The sequence below is a fragment of the Amblyomma americanum genome, chromosome 11, assembly GCF_052857255.1.
Source record: "Amblyomma americanum isolate KBUSLIRL-KWMA chromosome 11, ASM5285725v1, whole genome shotgun sequence".
Taxonomy (NCBI): domain Eukaryota; kingdom Metazoa; phylum Arthropoda; class Arachnida; order Ixodida; family Ixodidae; genus Amblyomma; species Amblyomma americanum.
The window spans coordinates 80,681,206-80,701,450 of record NC_135507.1 but is presented as its reverse complement, the minus strand read 5'-3'; the positions used below and the strand labels follow the sequence as shown (position 1 = coordinate 80,701,450).

The window sequence follows — 20,245 nt, the reverse complement described above, 5'->3', positions numbered from 1 at the left end:
TCTGAACGGCCCACACGAGACACGCACACTCTTTCTCGGTGGCGCTGTACGCCTGCTCACGACAGGTCAGCTTACTACTAGCATACAGGACGGGGTGTTCCACTTCTCCATTTTCCCGTTAGCACAGTACAACGCCCATGCCTCGCTCACTAGCATCGCACTGAACAACGAACCCTTTTGTGTAGTCTGGCGATCGTAGCACAGGCTGGCTTGTTAGGGCGCTCTTTAAGGCGCTAAAAGCTCTTTCCTTTGTCTCGCTCCAGACGACTGTTTGGGGCTCTGTTTTTCTTAGAGCATCCGTCAGGGGAGCCGCGATATCGGAGTACCTGGGGATGTACCTCTGATAGTAGCCGGCGACACCTAAGAACGACCGAATATCGGTCTTCGTGCGCGGTTGCGGGAAGTCTCGCACAGCGGCCACCTTTATTTCAGAGGGGCGGCGACGACCCTGTCCAATCACGTGACCGAGGTAGACAACCTCGGCCTGTGCTAATTGGCACTTGGGAGCCTTGACTGTCAAGCCCGCTTCGCGCAGGCGGGTTAGCACTGCCCGCAAGTGTGCCATATGCTCAGACCAGGATGCGGAGAATATCGCTACGTCGTCTAAATACGGTAAAGCGAATTCTTCCTGTCCCCGCAACACTTTGTCCATGAGGCTTGAAAAGCAGTATGGCGCGTTCTTCAAACCAAAACTCAAAACTTTAGGACGGAATGTTCCCATTGGTGAAATGAACGCCGCATACCTACTAGCCTCTTCTGTAAGTGGAACCTGCCAATAACCCCTGACAAGATCTAGGGTGGAAATAAACTGAGCGCTACTAACTTTCTCAAGGCGCTCCTCGATGTTAGGGATCGGATAAATTTGATCCTTAGTAATGGAATTAAGCCTGCGGTAGGCGACGCAAGGACGAGGTTCCTTGCCCGGTACCTCAACTAAAATCAAAGGGGAGGTATAATCACTCTCACCCGCCTCAATAACACCGAGCTGTAGCATTTTCTTTACCTCCGCCTCCATAATATCGCGCTGGCGGGGTGACACCCGGTACGCCTTGGATCGTACTGGCTCTGGGGAGGTAAGTTCTATATCATGCGTAAGGACAGAAGTCCTACCAGGCCTCTCAGAGAACTGACCTTGAAACTCTTGTAAGAGTTGGTGTAGTTCGGTTTTCTGCTCAGCCGACAGCGGTGCTTTAATGATTAAGTCAATAATGACCTGATCAGTGTCTTCCCTGTTCGTCACTGAGCTTAGTCCCGGAAGCTCGACCGGAAGCTCTTCTAACTTTCCCGTGTCGGGCATTTCCTCTCCAGTACCTGGTGCCTTCAACGCTACAGGCTCAATTTTATTCAGTTCGGACGTGCTCTGAATATCAGCTTGCTGCGCCTCCGACCCTTTCTCATTGTTCGACAACGTCGGCCCCGCAACTACCGCCTTTGCAGCGAGCTCCCGAACTCTCGATCTGGTTAAGGCCTGAACGCTAGCCTCACCAAACAAAAGACCCTTCTCGCGCAGGAGGTGATCGGACCGGTTCGAAAATAGGTACGGGTACTGGGGGGGCAGCATAGATGACACTGCGGCCTCCGTCTCAATTGCTCCGAAAGGTCCTTCAATAACCACTTTTGCTACGGGCAGACACACGCTATGAGCTTCCACGGCTTGCTTGATCCATGCGCACTCGCCCGTGAACATATCGTGTTCTACGTAAGAGGGGTGAACTACATCCATTGTAGCTGCGGAATCACGAAGCACTCGGCACTCTTTCCCGTTCACGAGGAAGTCTCGCATGTAAGGCTCGAGAAGCTTCATGTTCTCGTCAGTGCTACATAATGACAAACACACGACTTTTCTTTTTGTTTCTGGACACTGCGCCGAAAAGTGACCCGGCTTCTGGCACGTATAACACACGCGCGCTTGCCTCCTCTCGAACCGCTTTCTGCGTTCGGCTTCGGCTGCCGCCGTCTCCTTACGTTCGGTCGGACTGCTTTCACTCGCATCCGCACTACGCGTGTCCCCCCATGCTCTCATGGGTGTGAACTTCGGCCTCTCAGACTTGGAGCCAAATTCACCCTTTTGACCGTCCTTAGCTCCGCGAGCCCGACGCGTCACAAACTCCTCGGCTAGCTCGGCGGCTTTAGCCACTGTACTAACGTCTGGCCTATCCAAGACCCAGTACCGCACGTTCTCAGGTAACCGACTATAAAACTGTTCCAGCCCGAAACATTGCAGAATTTTTTCGTGGTCACCAAACGCTTTCTCTTCTTTGAGCCACTCCTGCATGTTTGACATAAGCCTGTAGGCCAACTCTGTATATGACTCATTTCTGCCTTTTTCATTTTCCCGAAACTTCCGACGGAACGCCTCCGCTGACAGCCTGTACTTTTTTAGCAGACTTGATTTCACTTGGTCGAAATCCTCTGCCTCCTCTCTCTTCAAGCGAGCGACTACGTCGGCCGCTTCGGCGGGTAACAAAGTGAGCAAGCGCTGTGGCCACGTTTCCCGAGAGAACCCCTGCTTCTCGCACGTTCGCTCAAAGTTAACCAGGAACAAACCAATGTCCTCTCCAAGCTTAAACGGCCGCATCAGGTCAGTCATTTTGAACGATACTCGTTCTCCTGCACCGTGTGCCTGACTTCCATTACGAGCGCGTTCCATCTCTACCTCGAGACGCTTCATTTCCAAAGCGCGCTCTTCTTTCTCTTTTTGCTCTTTACGTTCGCGCTCGTCTTTCTCTTTTTGTTCTTTACGTTCGCGCTCGTCTTTCTCTTTTTGCTCCCTCTCCTCAATGGTCTCAAGGCATTCCGACAGCTCGTCATCCTCAGCCTCCAACTCAAGAATCGCCCTTAGCAGTTCTGGTTTTCTGAGTTTGTCTGAGACATCAAGACCCAACTCTCTTGCAAGCTCCAGCAATTTCGGTTTGCGCAACGACTTCAAATCCATGGCTGCTCCGAATGCTGCTTTCTCTACTGCCTACTATTGTCTTGCCGCAAACTAACCCGGCAGCAACGACAACCACAATTACCAGCTCTGTTTCTGACACTAACAAAAGCCTGGCAAAACTCAGAAGAAGAAAGTCCCGCACTCACCAAACCTCGCAGCCAAGAATTCAGCGCAGTCGTTCCGCTGCAGGCAACCAGTCATCACACAGGGCTCGTTGCACTGCTCCCGGATGGTCGTTGTGCTGCTCAGCATACAGTTGACCGCATATCTTCGCTGCTGGCCTCCGTTGTCGGGATCTCACCGCTGGCAACCAGTTGTTGCAAAAGGGTTGCAAGCCCCAAGGGTAGCGTTGGCCTGGCGGCCTGGGGCAAAGCTGGAAACATCCGAAGGTGCCGGCAAAGGATGAGTCGACTGGCAACAGAACAACTTGTTTATTCTGGCATCTCAAAAGAGCAGCCGGTCAGGGCGACCACGTTACTCAAAGGGCGAAATCGAAGTCTCTCTTGGCGTCCGGCGCAGCTGTCTTTTATACCCTCGGAGTCGAGGGCAAGAAGGAACGGCTTGGGAAGAGGCGTCCGATACGGCGACGCTTGAACATGTCCAGACGTGACGGGCGCGTCCGCCAGGCCGGCGCCGGTCAGACCTCCTCGCCTCCCAGTTGGGGAGCTCCTCTCCCCGGCTGCCGCGCTTTGACAAGCGTGGGCAAAACATGCACACACACACACACACACGCACGCACGACGACACGTGGCACTGAAACCTGCCTGGACGCGCTTGGCGGGAGGCGTTGCGGCAGCGATGAACGAAGCCGCGGCATCCGTTGCATCCGCGCCGGCTATACCGCGCGTCGTAGGCGAGACGTAACAGACCGCCCCGCCGGGAGAAGGAGATCCCGATGGTCAGGGGACTGCATCAGCTGTCCAGAGGGATGTCGCTCGATGATGCTCGTAAACGAAACCGGTCGTCCCTCGACGTTGCTTGAGCGCAGCGCACAGAGAAGGCCTCGTTCTCAGGTTCAGGATCACACAGGGCACTGCAAAGTCACTTCAGGAGAGTTGCCATTTTTGTGCTCGTTCCCAGCAAGCGTTAGAACTACGCCGAAACGCAACCGCTCAGTCAGCAAGCACGAGACAACCCTCACTAAGCTCTGCCAGGCTCTTTCCCCTTTTATACTACTGCCTAGTTCCTTACAGTAGTCAAGCAGCACTCAGAACGCGTCCACAAATTGGAAAATTGCACTAGAAAGCACATAATCCCTTAGAAACACTAAACAAAAGCAATATGTTAAAAATCCTGCCTCAGGAAGAAAACATCAGTAACCAACAACTTTGAGGCGGATTCCCACGTTAGGGGCTTCGACTTAAGCCATCGGCGTTACCGTTGAGACTCCCCTTTTTGTAACGCACCTCAAAGGAATATTGTTGCAAACCGAGGCTCCAGCGCAGGAGGCGGCCATTTTTGGGAGAGATGGTCTGCAGCCATTGGAGAGGGCAGTGATCCGTCTCAATGATAAACCTCGAGCCGGCTAGGTAGCATGACAATTTCTGAACGGCCCACACGAGACACGCACACTCTTTCTCGGTGGCGCTGTACGCCTGCTCACGACAGGTCAGCTTACTACTAGCATACAGGACGGGGTGTTCCACTTCTCCATTTTCCCGTTGGCACAGTACAACGCCCATGCCTCGCTCACTAGCATCGCACTGAACAACGAACCCTTTTGTGTAGTCTGGCGATCGTAGCACAGGCTGGCTTGTTAGGGCGCTCTTTAAGGCGCTAAAAGCTCTTTCCTTTGTCTCGCTCCAGACGACTGTTTGGGGCTCTGTTTTTCTTAGAGCATCCGTCAGGGGAGCCGCGATATCGGAGTACCTGGGGATGTACCTCTGATAGTAGCCGGCGACACCTAAGAACGACCGAATATCGGTCTTCGTGCGCGGTTGCGGGAAGTCTCGCACAGCGGCCACCTTTATTTCAGAGGGGCGGCGACGACCCTGTCCAATCACGTGACCGAGGTAGACAACCTCGGCCTGTGCTAATTGGCACTTGGGAGCCTTGACTGTCAAGCCCGCTTCGCGCAGGCGGGTTAGCACTGCCCGCAAGTGTGCCATATGCTCAGACCAGGATGCGGAGAATATCGCTACGTCGTCTAAATACGGTAAAGCGAATTCTTCCTGTCCCCGCAACACTTTGTCCATGAGGCTTGAAAAGCAGTATGGCGCGTTCTTCAAACCAAAACTCAAAACTTTAGGACGGAATGTTCCCATTGGTGAAATGAACGCCGCATACCTACTAGCCTCTTCTGTAAGTGGAACCTGCCAATAACCCCTGACAAGATCTAGGGTGGAAATAAACTGAGCGCTACTAACTTTCTCAAGGCGCTCCTCGATGTTAGGGATCGGATAAATTTGATCCTTAGTAATGGAATTAAGCCTGCGGTAGGCGACGCAAGGACGAGGTTCCTTGCCCGGTACCTCAACTAAAATCAAAGGGGAGGTATAATCACTCTCACCCGCCTCAATAACACCGAGCTGTAGCATTTTCTTTACCTCCGCCTCCATAATATCGCGCTGGCGGGGTGACACCCGGTACGCCTTGGATCGTACTGGCTCTGGGGAGGTAAGTTCTATATCATGCGTAAGGACAGAAGTCCTACCAGGCCTCTCAGAGAACTGACCTTGAAACTCTTGTAAGAGTTGGTGTAGTTCGGTTTTCTGCTCAGCCGACAGCGGTGCTTTAATGATTAAGTCAATAATGACCTGATCAGTGTCTTCCCTGTTCGTCACTGAGCTTAGTCCCGGAAGCTCGACCGGAAGCTCTTCTAACTTTCCCGTGTCGGGCATTTCCTCTCCAGTACCTGGTGCCTTCAACGCTACAGGCTCAATTTTATTCAGTTCGGACGTGCTCTGAATATCAGCTTGCTGCGCCTCCGACCCTTTCTCATTGTTCGACAACGTCGGCCCCGCAACTACCGCCTTTGCAGCGAGCTCCCGAACTCTCGATCTGGTTAAGGCCTGAACGCTAGCCTCACCAAACAAAAGACCCTTCTCGCGCAGGAGGTGATCGGACCGGTTCGAAAATAGGTACGGGTACTGGGGGGGCAGCATAGATGACACTGCGGCCTCCGTCTCAATTGCTCCGAAAGGTCCTTCAATAACCACTTTTGCTACGGGCAGACACACGCTATGAGCTTCCACGGCTTGCTTGATCCATGCGCACTCGCCCGTGAACATATCGTGTTCTACGTAAGAGGGGTGAACTACATCCATTGTAGCTGCGGAATCACGAAGCACTCGGCACTCTTTCCCGTTCACGAGGAAGTCTCGCATGTAAGGCTCGAGAAGCTTCATGTTCTCGTCAGTGCTACATAATGACAAACACACGACTTTTCTTTTTGTTTCTGGACACTGCGCCGAAAAGTGACCCGGCTTCTGGCACGTATAACACACGCGCGCTTGCCTCCTCTCGAACCGCTTTCTGCGTTCGGCTTCGGCTGCCGCCGTCTCCTTACGTTCGGTCGGACTGCTTTCACTCGCATCCGCACTACGCGTGTCCCCCCATGCTCTCATGGGTGTGAACTTCGGCCTCTCAGACTTGGAGCCAAATTCACCCTTTTGACCGTCCTTAGCTCCGCGAGCCCGACGCGTCACAAACTCCTCGGCTAGCTCGGCGGCTTTAGCCACTGTACTAACGTCTGGCCTATCCAAGACCCAGTACCGCACGTTCTCAGGTAACCGACTATAAAACTGTTCCAGCCCGAAACATTGCAGAATTTTTTCGTGGTCACCAAACGCTTTCTCTTCTTTGAGCCACTCCTGCATGTTTGACATAAGCCTGTAGGCCAACTCTGTATATGACTCATTTCTGCCTTTTTCATTTTCCCGAAACTTCCGACGGAACGCCTCCGCTGACAGCCTGTACTTTTTTAGCAGACTTGATTTCACTTGGTCGAAATCCTCTGCCTCCTCTCTCTTCAAGCGAGCGACTACGTCGGCCGCTTCGGCGGGTAACAAAGTGAGCAAGCGCTGTGGCCACGTTTCCCGAGAGAACCCCTGCTTCTCGCACGTTCGCTCAAAGTTAACCAGGAACAAACCAATGTCCTCTCCAAGCTTAAACGGCCGCATCAGGTCAGTCATTTTGAACGATACTCGTTCTCCTGCACCGTGTGCCTGACTTCCATTACGAGCGCGTTCCATCTCTACCTCGAGACGCTTCATTTCCAAAGCGCGCTCTTCTTTCTCTTTTTGCTCTTTACGTTCGCGCTCGTCTTTCTCTTTTTGTTCTTTACGTTCGCGCTCGTCTTTCTCTTTTTGCTCCCTCTCCTCAATGGTCTCAAGGCATTCCGACAGCTCGTCATCCTCAGCCTCCAACTCAAGAATCGCCCTTAGCAGTTCTGGTTTTCTGAGTTTGTCTGAGACATCAAGACCCAACTCTCTTGCAAGCTCCAGCAATTTCGGTTTGCGCAACGACTTCAAATCCATGGCTGCTCCGAATGCTGCTTTCTCTACTGCCTACTATTGTCTTGCCGCAAACTAACCCGGCAGCAACGACAACCACAATTACCAGCTCTGTTTCTGACACTAACAAAAGCCTGGCAAAACTCAGAAGAAGAAAGTCCCGCACTCACCAAACCTCGCAGCCAAGAATTCAGCGCAGTCGTTCCGCTGCAGGCAACCAGTCATCACACAGGGCTCGTTGCACTGCTCCCGGATGGTCGTTGTGCTGCTCAGCATACAGTTGACCGCATATCTTCGCTGCTGGCCTCCGTTGTCGGGATCTCACCGCTGGCAACCAGTTGTTGCAAAAGGGTTGCAAGCCCCAAGGGTAGCGTTGGCCTGGCGGCCTGGGGCAAAGCTGGAAACATCCGAAGGTGCCGGCAAAGGATGAGTCGACTGGCAACAGAACAACTTGTTTATTCTGGCATCTCAAAAGAGCAGCCGGTCAGGGCGACCACGTTACTCAAAGGGCGAAATCGAAGTCTCTCTTGGCGTCCGGCGCAGCTGTCTTTTATACCCTCGGAGTCGAGGGCAAGAAGGAACGGCTTGGGAAGAGGCGTCCGATACGGCGACGCTTGAACATGTCCAGACGTGACGGGCGCGTCCGCCAGGCCGGCGCCGGTCAGACCTCCTCGCCTCCCAGTTGGGGAGCTCCTCTCCCCGGCTGCCGCGCTTTGACAAGCGTGGGCAAAACATGCACACACACACACACACACGCACGCACGACGACACGTGGCACTGAAACCTGCCTGGACGCGCTTGGCGGGAGGCGTTGCGGCAGCGATGAACGAAGCCGCGGCATCCGTTGCATCCGCGCCGGCTATACCGCGCGTCGTAGGCGAGACGTAACAGACCGCCCCGCCGGGAGAAGGAGATCCCGATGGTCAGGGGACTGCATCAGCTGTCCAGAGGGATGTCGCTCGATGATGCTCGTAAACGAAACCGGTCGTCCCTCGACGTTGCTTGAGCGCAGCGCACAGAGAAGGCCTCGTTCTCAGGTTCAGGATCACACAGGGCACTGCAAAGTCACTTCAGGAGAGTTGCCATTTTTGTGCTCGTTCCCAGCAAGCGTTAGAACTACGCCGAAACGCAACCGCTCAGTCAGCAAGCACGAGACAACCCTCACTAAGCTCTGCCAGGCTCTTTCCCCTTTTATACTACTGCCTAGTTCCTTACAGTAGTCAAGCAGCACTCAGAACGCGTCCACAAATTGGAAAATTGCACTAGAAAGCACATAATCCCTTAGAAACACTAAACAAAAGCAATATGTTAAAAATCCTGCCTCAGGAAGAAAACATCAGTAACCAACAACTTTGAGGCGGATTCCCACGTTAGGGGCTTCGACTTAAGCCATCGGCGTTACCGTTGAGACTCCCCTTTTTGTAACGCACCTCAAAGGAATATTGTTGCAAACCGAGGCTCCAGCGCAGGAGGCGGCCATTTTTGGGAGAGATGGTCTGCAGCCATTGGAGAGGGCAGTGATCCGTCTCAATGATAAACCTCGAGCCGGCTAGGTAGCATGACAATTTCTGAACGGCCCACACGAGACACGCACACTCTTTCTCGGTGGCGCTGTACGCCTGCTCACGACAGGTCAGCTTACTACTAGCATACAGGACGGGGTGTTCCACTTCTCCATTTTCCCGTTGGCACAGTACAACGCCTATGCCTCGCTCACTAGCATCGCACTGAACAACGAACCCTTTTGTGTAGTCTGGCGATCGTAGCACAGGCTGGCTTGTTAGGGCGCTCTTTAAGGCGCTAAAAGCTCTTTCCTTTGTCTCGCTCCAGACGACTGTTTGGGGCTCTGTTTTTCTTAGAGCATCCGTCAGGGGAGCCGCGATATCGGAGTACCTGGGGATGTACCTCTGATAGTAGCCGGCGACACCTAAGAACGACCGAATATCGGTCTTCGTGCGCGGTTGCGGGAAGTCTCGCACAGCGGCCACCTTTATTTCAGAGGGGCGGCGACGACCCTGTCCAATCACGTGACCGAGGTAGACAACCTCGGCCTGTGCTAATTGGCACTTGGGAGCCTTGACTGTCAAGCCCGCTTCGCGCAGGCGGGTTAGCACTGCCCGCAAGTGTGCCATATGCTCAGACCAGGATGCGGAGAATATCGCTACGTCGTCTAAATACGGTAAAGCGAATTCTTCCTGTCCCCGCAACACTTTGTCCATGAGGCTTGAAAAGCAGTATGGCGCGTTCTTCAAACCAAAACTCAAAACTTTAGGACGGAATGTTCCCATTGGTGAAATGAACGCCGCATACCTACTAGCCTCTTCTGTAAGTGGAACCTGCCAATAACCCCTGACAAGATCTAGGGTGGAAATAAACTGAGCGCTACTAACTTTCTCAAGGCGCTCCTCGATGTTAGGGATCGGATAAATTTGATCCTTAGTAATGGAATTAAGCCTGCGGTAGGCGACGCAAGGACGAGGTTCCTTGCCCGGTACCTCAACTAAAATCAAAGGGGAGGTATAATCACTCTCACCCGCCTCAATAACACCGAGCTGTAACATTTTCTTTACCTCCGCCTCCATAATATCGCGCTGGCGGGGTGACACCCGGTACGCCTTGGATCGTACTGGCTCTGGGGAGGTAAGTTCTATATCATGCGTAAGGACAGAAGTCCTACCAGGCCTCTCAGAGAACTGACCTTGAAACTCTTGTAAGAGTTGGTGTAGTTCGGTTTTCTGCTCAGCCGACAGCGGTGCTTTAATGATTAAGTCAATAATGACCTGATCAGTGTCTTCCCTGTTCGTCACTGAGCTTAGTCCCGGAAGCTCGACCGGAAGCTCTTCTAACTTTCCCGTGTCGGGCATTTCCTCTCCAGTACCTGGTGCCTTCAACGCTACAGGCTCAATTTTATTCAGTTCGGACGTGCTCTGAATATCAGCTTGCTGCGCCTCCGACCCTTTCTCATTGTTCGACAACGTCGGCCCCGCAACTACCGCCTTTGCAGCGAGCTCCCGAACTCTCGATCTGGTTAAGGCCTGAACGCTAGCCTCACCAAACAAAAGACCCTTCTCGCGCAGGAGGTGATCGGACCGGTTCGAAAATAGGTACGGGTACTGGGGGGGCAGCATAGATGACACTGCGGCCTCCGTCTCAATTGCTCCGAAAGGTCCTTCAATAACCACTTTTGCTACGGGCAGACACACGCTATGAGCTTCCACGGCTTGCTTGATCCATGCGCACTCGCCCGTGAACATATCGTGTTCTACGTAAGAGGGGTGAACTACATCCATTGTAGCTGCGGAATCACGAAGCACTCGGCACTCTTTCCCGTTCACGAGGAAGTCTCGCATGTAAGGCTCGAGAAGCTTCATGTTCTCGTCAGTGCTACATAATGACAAACACACGACTTTTCTTTTTGTTTCTGGACACTGCGCCGAAAAGTGACCCGGCTTCTGGCACGTATAACACACGCGCGCTTGCCTCCTCTCGAACCGCTTTCTGCGTTCGGCTTCGGCTGCCGCCGTCTCCTTACGTTCGGTCGGACTGCTTTCACTCGCATCCGCACTACGCGTGTCCCCCCATGCTCTCATGGGTGTGAACTTCGGCCTCTCAGACTTGGAGCCAAATTCACCCTTTTGACCGTCCTTAGCTCCGCGAGCCCGACGCGTCACAAACTCCTCGGCTAGCTCGGCGGCTTTAGCCACTGTACTAACGTCTGGCCTATCCAAGACCCACTACCGCACGTTCTCAGGTAACCGACTATAAAACTGTTCCAGCCCGAAACATTGCAGAATTTTTTCGTGGTCACCAAACGCTTTCTCTTCTTTGAGCCACTCCTGCATGTTTGACATAAGCCTGTAGGCCAACTCTGTATATGACTCATTTCTGCCTTTTTCATTTTCCCGAAACTTCCGACGGAACGCCTCCGCTGACAGCCTGTACTTTTTTAGCAGACTTGATTTCACTTGGTCGAAATCCTCTGCCTCCTCTCTCTTCAAGCGAGCGACTACGTCGGCCGCTTCGGCGGGTAACAAAGTGAGCAAGCGCTGTGGCCACGTTTCCCGAGAGAACCCCTGCTTCTCGCACGTTCGCTCAAAGTTAACCAGGAACAAACCAATGTCCTCTCCAAGCTTAAACGGCCGCATCAGGTCAGTCATTTTGAACGATACTCGTTCTCCTGCACCGTGTGCCTGACTTCCATTACGAGCGCGTTCCATCTCTACCTCGAGACGCTTCATTTCCAAAGCGCGCTCTTCTTTCTCTTTTTGCTCTTTACGTTCGCGCTCGTCTTTCTCTTTTTGTTCTTTACGTTCGCGCTCGTCTTTCTCTTTTTGCTCCCTCTCCTCAATGGTCTCAAGGCATTCCGACAGCTCGTCATCCTCAGCCTCCAACTCAAGAATCGCCCTTAGCAGTTCTGGTTTTCTGAGTTTGTCTGAGACATCAAGACCCAACTCTCTTGCAAGCTCCAGCAATTTCGGTTTGCGCAACGACTTCAAATCCATGGCTGCTCCGAATGCTGCTTTCTCTACTGCCTACTATTGTCTTGCCGCAAACTAACCCGGCAGCAACGACAACCACAATTACCAGCTCTGTTTCTGACACTAACAAAAGCCTGGCAAAACTCAGAAGAAGAAAGTCCCGCACTCACCAAACCTCGCAGCCAAGAATTCAGCGCAGTCGTTCCGCTGCAGGCAACCAGTCATCACACAGGGCTCGTTGCACTGCTCCCGGATGGTCGTTGTGCTGCTCAGCATACAGTTGACCGCATATCTTCGCTGCTGGCCTCCGTTGTCGGGATCTCACCGCTGGCAACCAGTTGTTGCAAAAGGGTTGCAAGCCCCAAGGGTAGCGTTGGCCTGGCGGCCTGGGGCAAAGCTGGAAACATCCGAAGGTGCCGGCAAAGGATGAGTCGACTGGCAACAGAACAACTTGTTTATTCTGGCATCTCAAAAGAGCAGCCGGTCAGGGCGACCACGTTACTCAAAGGGCGAAATCGAAGTCTCTCTTGGCGTCCGGCGCAGCTGTCTTTTATACCCTCGGAGTCGAGGGCAAGAAGGAACGGCTTGGGAAGAGGCGTCCGATACGGCGACGCTTGAACATGTCCAGACGTGACGGGCGCGTCCGCCAGGCCGGCGCCGGTCAGACCTCCTCGCCTCCCAGTTGGGGAGCTCCTCTCCCCGGCTGCCGCGCTTTGACAAGCGTGGGCAAAACATGCACACACACACACACACACGCACGCACGACGACACGTGGCACTGAAACCTGCCTGGACGCGCTTGGCGGGAGGCGTTGCGGCAGCGATGAACGAAGCCGCGGCATCCGTTGCATCCGCGCCGGCTATACCGCGCGTCGTAGGCGAGACGTAACAGAACCAATGAACGATGCGATATATGTGCGCTATGTACAGGACGAGTGTGTGTCCTGCCTGTTTATGCATGCTGCTAACAGTTCTCAGTGCCGTATCAACGCCACGAACTAGAAAGACGCAGCATGATCTGTGCGGGCGATGTAAACAAATGATTTTGTCGTTTTAGGCTTCATATAATGACGATGACAAAGCCAATGTATTCCACACCGATGTAAGAAGCGAAATATATGCGTTATGCAGAGTTTCTGTGTGCTCTGCCACTATGCACGCTGTGAAGCTTTTTGATGGATTGAAGATTCTTGTCTACATAAATTTTCTTTTTGAGCCCGACGCCAAGAAGCTGAAATTTTCATAATTCTATAACCATCAGAGCTTCTCTAACTTACCGCCACTGAGCTTAAGTTCGAAAATTATCTTCGAGCCCTTATAATCTTGGCTACGCTATATGCTGAAGAGAATGCCGAAGATAAGCTATGTCAGAAACTAAACTCGTGTCTATTAGAAGGCGCTTCTCGAAGTCCGCAGAAAGCTATATATGTCCTCCTGATTCATTATCTGGCTATGCAGAAAAGTGTGCATGCAGACTCCAGAAAACCAGAGGACTCCTGTGCATACACGCTTTCAGCGTCCTTTAAGAACTCAGGACACTGATCCGCTATTCATTATCATGACATCCCGGAAACTTCAGACGGAGGGAAGGAAGGCGCTCAAGGCCGCAACTGGCGCCTTACTTTACCGGACACGTTCTAATGATAACACATATGAACCAGGGATAGGCTCAATGATAGCGTTCACTGATAGGGTACAGTGATGCTCTCCAGCATCACAGATTAATTAGAAGGGGGTACTCTCCACCGGACCCCTCGCTCACCAAGAACCAAGAAACAAAACTAGGCCAGCTAAACTAGCTTATATGTACCACAGACGACATAGGCTGACACTGCATATTCGGTGGATAGATTGCCTTCCTTTACCACTTCGTATGGGAATGCCAAAAAAATCCGACACTAGACAGGGTAACAAATTGAACAACGTAAGAACCCCGGGATTCAAATACGGCTGGTGTGTGGGGTCAAGACGACAGCCGAACCTAGCGGATCCCTGGGCTGAGGGTCCGACCATTCGCCTTAACTAAAATCCATAATAAGCATTTTCAATCACTGAGTGCCTACTCACTGACCTCGAGAGATAGGAGGTCGCGTTGTCCAGCTCCTACTCAGCTGCGCAAAAACAGCTGGCGGGCTGGGCTTTGAAAGTCGCCGAGCGTCACCGAGGGCCGGCCACTTGACGAGATAAAGTGCCAACCCAAGGATGGTCTATCATAAGCCTCAATTTTTGTTACAAGTTGACCACGACCTCCTGACTTTCGTTTTCTCACTTCCAGAGCGTGAAATGTCGTCAGAAATGAAGCCTCAGCAGATATATAGGTCGGAGCCTTGTAATATCGGTTCTGGTACACTTGAACGCAATATTGCGATGCATATTGCATTGGCCAAGCATGACATACTAAATTAGGCAATATCATAATTAATAATAATTAACAAGGCAACATAACCGCTCGTCATTAAGTGTAAAGAAGTGGATTCCAAAAAGAGGCAAGCGTAGCAGGGGGCGGCACAAGGTTAGCTGGGCGGGTGAAATGAAAATGTTTGCGAGGATAGGGTGGCCACAGCTGGCAAAGGACACGGTTAATTGAAGAGACAAGGAAAGGGCTTTTGCCCTGCAGTGGGCGTAGTCAGGATGATGATGATGATGATGATGATGGCACACGAATCTTTGCATTAGTTGCTGTGCTATAAAAGTGACGACTGAAGGCAAAATGTCCGGCTGAACCGCGGTAAAATGATCAGCCTACGTGTGAAAGTGAACTGCAGTACAGCCATTTGTTAAATGGATTAAGCCAAAAGCGACCGCTTGTAAACTGAGTCCATCAATATAAATATTTGTCGCGGCTCAGTAAAAAGACACGAGCGTGCAACGCAGGTGAAGTATTGGAAAAAAAAAAGAAGAATCAACTAATCGCACCGCGATGGGTGAGTGTCTCGCTTGGTTTTCTCGTTCCTTCGCCAAGTGTGCACCCATTACGTGCACCATTGCCGTATCTTCCTAGAGAAGGCATTTCCACGGTCGGCCTTATCGGTGCATAGCATTGCAAGTACGCAGGTGTTTGTACAGTTGATAACTGCTAGGCCATAAGCTGGCAATGCTGCAGCCTGTACTTATTATAATCTATGTCAGTATTAATCGTTATGCGTCTTGTCAGTCGAGATCATGTTGGACTTTTAATGAGCTCGCACAGTGTGAAGTTTAGCGCTGCAGGTTCCGGTATTCAACGATTTACGGTTCACGTTCCTTTCATTAACGAACCGGATATCGAGGTGGCCGTTGTGGTCTTTGATGCTGAGGGGAATATTTTGCTTACAGCAGCCGAGTGGTCATGTCAATAAAGCGTACAGACTTACAAGGCTTATGGCTGCGCAAAAAAATCTTGTGTTGTGTCCACCTCTATATATGCAATGAAAGCGCGTACCTATGATGATCGTAAAGATCAGTATTCTTAATAGGCGTAAACAAAAAAGCTTAGTCACATACGTCATTGTTATCGGAGTACTAAATACATCTTGGCGAAAGAGATCATTCGTGCTGCTTCCAGATGTAGGCTTTTATAACGCCTACCCCACAGCAAATTTTCTTGTCGCGCGCTTTTACAGACTAGCAAGCGATCTTGATATTTAGGAGCAGCAAGATCCTAGCTAGATTTGTCAGCACGTTTGCGAACAAATATTTTGCATTGTTGACACCATAAAGTTTCATGCAGTCTGAACTGTATTATAATTTACAATGAAAAAAATGTAAAGCTTGCTCAGGTCATGCCTTGTTCTGAAACGACTCAAGCGCACTAAAGCGGCTAAATTACCGCTTGGTGAACTGTGCATATTGAAGCAGATATACACTTGGTTTTCGCGGGGAATTTTTGCAAACTGTCTTCAATTCTTGGTAATGTTTCCCTTCCTTTCCTTCAATATTCTTTAGCTGAGTCAAGTCAAACAACCCTGATGACTTCTGGTAAGCTCTCAATGCTGTTTTTGTGTGTCTGAGTACGACCAGGCAAGACTTGTAAGCTGCTAATTTCCGGTAGATAGTCCATAGCGTGCTCTATTGTCTACAAATGCGTGCAGTGAATAGGTTCTATCGCATCTCACAAAGCTTGCCACGACTGTCTTAAAATTGGCAACAGTGTTTCCTATCAGTAAAGTAATATATCTCCTGTTTTAACCCTCGTTTTTAAACAAAAATTGCGATAAACTGTAATACCAATGGGGATACAGGGGCGAATTTTCTAACTTTTCGATTAATTATTACTAATGCCTGAAGATTTTAGGCTCTGTATAAAAGTTGCGAGTAAAGGGAAAGAATTGCAAAAAATGTGCTGGCTTCATGTATGATATTACGTTTGCGGACCACACGAGAAGATCGCTCAAACGGCGCATGATACGTTTCAATTTCTGCCACAGATTCTTCTGCTCTTTGATTTCAGTGAACACGAGTGCCATTCGCACATCGTCATCAGGTACGTTATGCTCTCTTGACCACACCAGCATGGAGCAATTTTGCGAACACAGGCAGCAGCATTTCTTGCAGGTCAAAAAGTAGCCCACCTTGCGTTATTGTAAGAAAACTAAAATAGTCCGCTTTTCCTCGGTGTAAACAATAAAAAGGGATAGCTGTACAGTCAGCTGCCTTCTGCCATCCCCACCCCCTTCGCCGATCGCTCCTGACATACCTTTCGTTGGGATATCCAAGTGGTGGGCATAATAGAATTGCTTGCCACATAACGACATAGCACAACTTCGAGAGCAAGTACCGCTGCAGGTTCATGTGTAGCTGCAGATAATTTTCAGTGGAACAGCAAGCGAACGGTCAAGTTTCGGCAGCCAAACCGCCTGCGTTTATTCCTGAGAAACTTCCTTGCACAGCAATCATCGCGAAAATAACAGGAAGACAGAGATATGCCTGCCGTTGTGTTGCAAGTTTTCAAACATGTGCGGTGCGACGCATATAAAGGCACATCAGTCTGTTGAACTCTTATTTATCGCTAGCCAGCATGCCAAAAGTTCATTGTAACGTGTCCGATGCACACTGTGGAAAGCATATCTATATAGCTCCACAGTGAAACGGACAATTTAGTGCAAGGCTGCTCTTCAAGATCGACGAAAGCCTAACTGTCATTAACTCAGTGCTTACGAAAGCGACAGAAACCGTACCCTCCTGGACTGTGCCACGGTTAACGAATTACTCCTGAGGATTTCTCTGCTTGTTGATTTCATCTGTTCAGGGAATAACTGCGATTCCTCATGATGCATAAATATTTCCGCTTCCAGCCGGAAACCACCCTTCGGAGGACACAAGTTTGGAAGGTAATGAGTTACGCTTGAATGTGAAATGGTTGTTGCAATTACGTTAAAGTTCTCAGACGAATTTTTCCACTGCTTGTAGTATCTGAAGGGAAAACATAATAAGTATCTTTCACCGAGTTGCTAGTGAATTCATCTGCCCAAGCACACCCATATGGCTACTAAAGCTATACAGACATCATAGAAATTTCGTAAAGACAAATTAATTCTTATTAGGAGCTCAAACCAAAGCTTCCTAGAGCCGCCGCGGGGGCTCAGAGGTTATGTCGCTCAGCTGATGACCCGAAAGACGCGGGTTCGATCCCGGTCGCGGTTGTCGAATTTCGATGGCGAAATTCTAGAGGGTCGTGTACCATGCGATGTCAGTGCACGTTAAAAAACCCCAGTTGGTCGAAATTTCCGGAGCCCTTCACTACGGCGTCCCTCATAGCCTGAGTCGATTTGGGACGTTAAACCCCATAAACCAAACCAAAGCTTTGTAAATAACGTCAGGCCTCCGCACTCGATCCGTGATGTCACGTACCTTCACCTAGTACTGTGGGTGAAGTACTTGCTACACTCGTTTGTGTCGCGCATAAAAGCAGGTTCACCATGCCAGTCGTCGGCGAATTCGCGACGTTTGCTTTATAATGATCAGAGCGCCTTAATTCGCGATGCAATAATTAATACTAGCAAGGGTACAATGGTTGGTTTTCTTTTATTTCCTTCACCAGAGAGAGGAGGCAGGCACAAGAAGAATAAACCAGAGAATACCTTTATTTCAGTACCGTTATTAATCTCTGGCTAGTGGTTTAGTTGAGAGTTTGTAGTTTTCTCTCCTGAGCGGTGGCGTTCTTGGTATTCAGCAGCTCTTTGTTTATTTGGATGTAGTTTTTCGGTTAGATGCTTGTGGCAGCCCACAAGACGTTGGTGGTCACTGTGTCCTGGTGATGTGCGTTGGAGCAAACATCCAAATCTTCGCTGTCGACAGACAAGTGCTCCATTGCGCTCAGGAGCAGCTCCTTGGTGGCGCGTTGCACGGAACCTGGCAAGAGTTTCTTTCGCTGTCATTTTTTCTCGCACAATTTCAATGTGCAGAACGCCGGTGGTAACAACTGGCTGCGGAAGCTTGACCGCTCCTCTAGTGAGTCCTTCGATTAAGGAGTTGGCATCCTGCAGAATATACCTGTGCCCTCTTGTGAGGTTTCTCAAAGAAAGAAAAGAAGTCTCTTCAATGCAGTAAGAGCAGAAACATGCTATTGCCACATAGTAGTGACGGCAATCCGGCGTGCAGGAAGAGAGTGATAAGGGTTTCTAAACGAAACTCTTTATTACGCTGGTTTGTGTCCAGAATGGACTGAATGGCCCATCGGCGGCGTAGCAACAAGCGTTCTCGGCAGTCGTCGGACAGAATACCCGCCGCTGTCGGCCGTGCTCAATTTAAACCTGGTGGCGAAATTTCCAGATAAAACGTGCAAAGTTACTAACACATTCTGGAACAACGTAGAATCAAGTCTGCCTGGATGCGATTAATCGAGATAAATCTGGTCACACCTTGAATCACAAACAAAGCGATAAAGCGACGTGTGGGCAACTTTGAAGAATGAACAAATACTGCAAAGATTCAGGGCAATATGTACACTACATCCGACAAGCGCTCTAGCTTTGAGTTTATGCTATCGCAAGTAATATCAATTTTATACTTATCGGTCAATTTGCATGCGTTGTATACATGTGATGCTGCTTCAACCAGAAAGTTCTCTAATGTAAGTACACATTCATCTTGAAGGCTCAGTTTTGTATCAGATTCCGATAACATCTGCTGAATCGAAATATGATAATTAGATCCACCAAACCGGCAATATTGTCCAACAGTGTTCTCCAGTCAGTCTGGCTAACATTTCCAAAACAACACATATTCAAACTTAAGCTCGTCCAGGCAGCAAATGCTGAACTCAGTCAATGAATAGTTCTACAGTCAGCGGCGGCCAATCCTGTGTTGCTGGCAGTTTCACTTCACAAAGCACGTACGCAGCAGAACGAACATGTTCAGTATAAAACCAAATGGCGTTACACAAACAAAGATTCGTGCTTGGCCCTAGAACATTTCAGACAACAAACAGAGTGCCGAGGCGATATGGCTCACGGAGCAGCTCGATCGGCTTGACAAGTGCTTTCCCCGACTGCTCGATGATAGATGTGGGCCCTTGGTTCTACTGGGTTTATCTTTTCAGCCAGGCCGATGGCCACGGGCACCGGCTCGGAGGACTGCTGTTGCAAATGAGACGATGATGGACAGCTTCCAGGAGAGGCTAGTTCACATATTTAGAATGTACTTTAGACGCAAGAAGACATCTGAAAGTTTTGAATATTTCTTTACACAGGCCGTAAGCCCGCTTAAGAACAGTCAGAGATCCTGAGATTTCAAGTTGGGGAATCTGTGCACTTGATCTGTGCCCAGTCACATGGTCACTCGTGATGACCTGGGCAGCCACCCACCGCAGGAGGCCGTACCGCTCTCCTCTCACTGGTGTTTCGGTGGAGATGGTCCGCTCTTCCTCTAGACATGTCGATTTGTTGCTGCCTCCCAGCAATGACGGTTAAAGTCGAAGATGCATCACCATCAATAATGGGCCCGTGATGCATCGGTCGTTGATCAAAAATAAATTGGACGCACCGTGACCAATAATGCCACTATCTTCGGACCACGACGCTTCGTGGAAATGGAAAGGGACCAGTAAAATAGAAAGTTGGGCTAGTTGGTAATGATCCATCTAAAAACGGTGCCCAACTCGGGTGCGACAAGTATCATCGGGCACGGAAGAAAAAAAACTTGATGGAGAGGTATTGGCGGCCTCGAATATAATCACCGCAGGTAACGACTTGTGTGTAAGTTCTACATTAGTTTTATTGCTGAAAAAAGAACGCATGTTCCTCGGTATCTGATGGCCGTACCGGTAGTGCTGTCATGCAGCTTTCGCTATTACATGTGCTGATTGTGTGCCGATTGTGTGACACGTGCTGAATTTTCTGGTGCATTCTAACTCAGTGAGAAAGAAGTCTATCTTCGACCACGCATCAGTTGCTAATGCGC

General features: G+C 50.4%; 1 long non-coding RNA gene across 1 annotated transcript; it reads left to right on the top strand.

Annotated features, from left to right (window-relative positions):
• Positions 1-15,789: 15,789 nt before the first annotated feature.
• Positions 15,790-17,175, top strand: LOC144110240 (uncharacterized). Its single transcript, XR_013309774.1, has 3 exons — positions 15,790-15,823; positions 16,296-16,328; positions 17,140-17,175. It is a non-coding gene; the product is annotated as an uncharacterized LOC144110240 (long non-coding RNA).
• The last annotated feature ends 3,070 nt before the right edge of the window (positions 17,176-20,245 follow it).